The sequence below is a fragment of the Bison bison genome, unplaced genomic scaffold (genome assembly GCF_000754665.1).
Source record: "Bison bison bison isolate TAMUID 2011002044 unplaced genomic scaffold, Bison_UMD1.0 scf7180017864330, whole genome shotgun sequence".
Classification (NCBI taxonomy): domain Eukaryota; kingdom Metazoa; phylum Chordata; class Mammalia; order Artiodactyla; family Bovidae; genus Bison; species Bison bison.
In genome coordinates this window covers 5,643,223-5,646,405 of record NW_011494902.1, presented here as the reverse complement: position 1 = coordinate 5,646,405, position 3,183 = coordinate 5,643,223, and positions in this window count along the sequence as shown.

Sequence of the window (3,183 nt, the reverse complement as noted above, 5' to 3'; positions counted from 1 at the left end):
AGGGTTTTAATGTAGATTTTTTTTTTGCACCCATGCTGTTGATTGCTAAATGTAATAGTCTGATCATGACGCTGAATAAATGTCTTTTTTTTTTTTTTTTAATGTGCTATGTAAAGTTAGTCTACTCTGAAGCCATTTTGGTAAACTACCCCAACAGTGTGAAATTAGAATTCCTTCAGTGTGATGCCAGGTTCCATTTGAAATTTATTTACAACCTGCTTGGTGGAGAAGCTGTTGTCTTCAGAACCTTGGTGTAGTTGAACTGACAGTTACTGTGTTGTGACCTGGAATTCACCATTAAAAGGGTCACCCATGCAAAAAAAAAAAAAAACAAAGATAACCCTCTCCCTTATATCACTTCAGTGCATAAAAATGTAATCATGAATGTTTCCAATTCAGGCCAACATCAGAGAGAACTACAATATTTTATTAGTAAAGTTAAAGGACAGCTCTCTCACAATCATTTATTTACACTTTTATATATGTGTTAGATGTATTTGCTTTGGCATGTAACACACTCTTTTCAAAGGAGCCAATGAGTACCGATTGATGATGAAATTATGTTATTAAAAGAACCAATCTGCATTTTAGGTATGTTTCTAAATCATGTGTTAAAAACACAGTCTGCCTCATTTGTTAGTAATTAAAACAGTTGCAATGTCTTTTCCAATTACCTACTGAATTGTGAAGTAACTTCTTCCTGTCTGCTAACCTTGTGTGCAGACAGATTAGGGAAAATAGAAATTAATGCTCCAGCAGCATCTCGGCAGAGTTGTCAACACATACAGGATTCATGCATTAAAAAATTAGTGTAACTTAAAATAACACCCTCACATTTTAAAATTATATGTTGCTGTTCAAAGATGCAAAATATTACATGAGATGAAGAAAATATAAAGCAAATTCCTTAAAACCTTTAGGAGAAAAATCAGTTGCTAGATCTAAAGATGAGGGCTGAAAAAAATATTCTAACATGGGACACACTGCTATTGATTCTGATTACAGTGATGATATGTACTCTATTCTCCTTCCACTCAGCTATAAATAAGATCTAGCATTAAAAATGAATAGCCCTGAAAATCGACTCAATATAGCACGTAGAATTCTGCCTTCAACAAGTTTTTTCCCCTTGATTTCCTCATTAAAATGAAAAGGACAAAAGCAGATAACAACCACCTTTCTTTCTTAGTGAGATGCATGAGATTTGGGGTCCTTAGAAGATGATGAAGTCAGTAGAAGGTGCCAATCATGTCCTCTTCCCAATGAAAAGGATGAAGTCAGGAGAAAATGATGGCTTCCATATTGATTCACATCACATTTCCCTTAAGAAATGCCCTCCTCAGATGGGGTCAGTCCATTTAAGGAAACAGAAACATACTCAGACTAGTATGAATTAAAAATAGGTATTTAGTGGAAAAATTAGGAAAACCAAACTGAAATATGGGAAGAAAGAAGAGCTTGAGCTCAGAGAAGCAAGAGATGAGGAAGCACTGTTACTTGCTCCATCTCTCAGTGATGCTGGTCCCTGCATCTCTCTGGGATTTGACTTTACTACTCACAATCTGTTCATCTCCCCTTCTCCACCTCCACATCCAACCCAACTTTTGCTGGTGACACATCCCATTCAATGGCCTTTGGCAAACATCCATGTCCCACCTTCAGATCACAGTCTCCACCAGAGTTTGCTCTGAGGCAGCCATTTTCAGCCATCAAGTTCTGGGTTAAGGAGAATGACCCTGCCCCTCTACTCCAGGGGCAAGTATTGAAATGCTTCAGATGTCTCTTGACAGCTTAACACACAGCTCTGAAAATCGAGCTAAACTGTTGGAAAGACTCCGCCAGACAAATGGGTCATGGGGAGTAATGCAGTCAGGTTAGATCAGGCACCATGAAAGATACAAGCTCTACTGAAAGTCCCCAGTTGAACAGCATTTGTCAACCTACATTCCAGACCAGAATACCATACACAAACACAAATTAATGCCTAGTGTCCTACTTTCTGGAAAATGTAAACAATTCCTACTGCTTAGAAAACCATATATACAGGGCTGCATACGTACTTTAAGGAGTATGATCTGTATGTGAGCCTTGGTACTTATATGCATTATTTCTATAATCTTGAGCAAGTTATTTAAACTCTAGGTCTTTGTGTCCATGGACAAATAGAGGGGAATATTTTCCCTTTCCTACAACTGTCTCTTAACACCATACCAGATTATTATTGGAACGAAGTGACATAACAAAGGCAAAGTACCTCTCTCAGGACTCAGTACTCAGAAACTTTCAATATATGCTACTTCTCTTCTCAAACTATGATCTGAAGTCCTTACAAACCTCTCATGCTTTCTCCTCTATTACAAAATGATCAGGGTAAACCTCTTGTGCCAGATCCATCCAGCTTGGGATTTCCCTCCAAATCTGTGTGCACACCAAGAAATCCCTCTTGCAAAAATCTTTTCTGATAAAGTTAAGGTTTCCGTGATGTGGTGATGGTGGTTTAGTCACTAAGTCATGCCTGACTCCTGTGACCCCGTGGACTGTAGCCTACCAGGCTCTTTTGTCCATGGCATTCTCCAAGCAAGAATACTGGAGTGGGTTACCATTTCCTTCTCCATTCAGTGATGTAGCAACAGTAGAATTAGCCTTGAGTGGGAACATGTTTGAAAGGGCAGGTATACATCCTCCCTACCCATCTCTTCAGAAAATATACTTATTTCATTGCTTTCAATATGTATGTATACATTTATACACATAAATATATATGTATTTATCTCAGAGAATCAAGAGAAGAAGAAACACTGTTACTCTCTCCATTTCTCAGTGATGCTGGTCTCTGCTTCTCTGGGATTTTGGCTTTACTACTCACTATATATATATATATATATATATATATATTCCTCATGAACCAAAGGCTATTCTATCTTTTATGAACACACGCACACAAACACACAACTCTTCCAATTCAGCAATGGAAGTCATCTGGTAGATGTCATTGTGTCAGAGAACTCCAGCTAAATTTTGTCTGTATGCTGAATCTTCATAGAAAATATATTTTATTTGGGCTCCATAGTGTTTCTTAAATGTTTATGAATTACCTACTCATTTGAAATTTTCAACAATGTCACATGAGCATCCATATACCTACTATGGAAAGTCCTAAATCAAACTCCTTACAATTATACA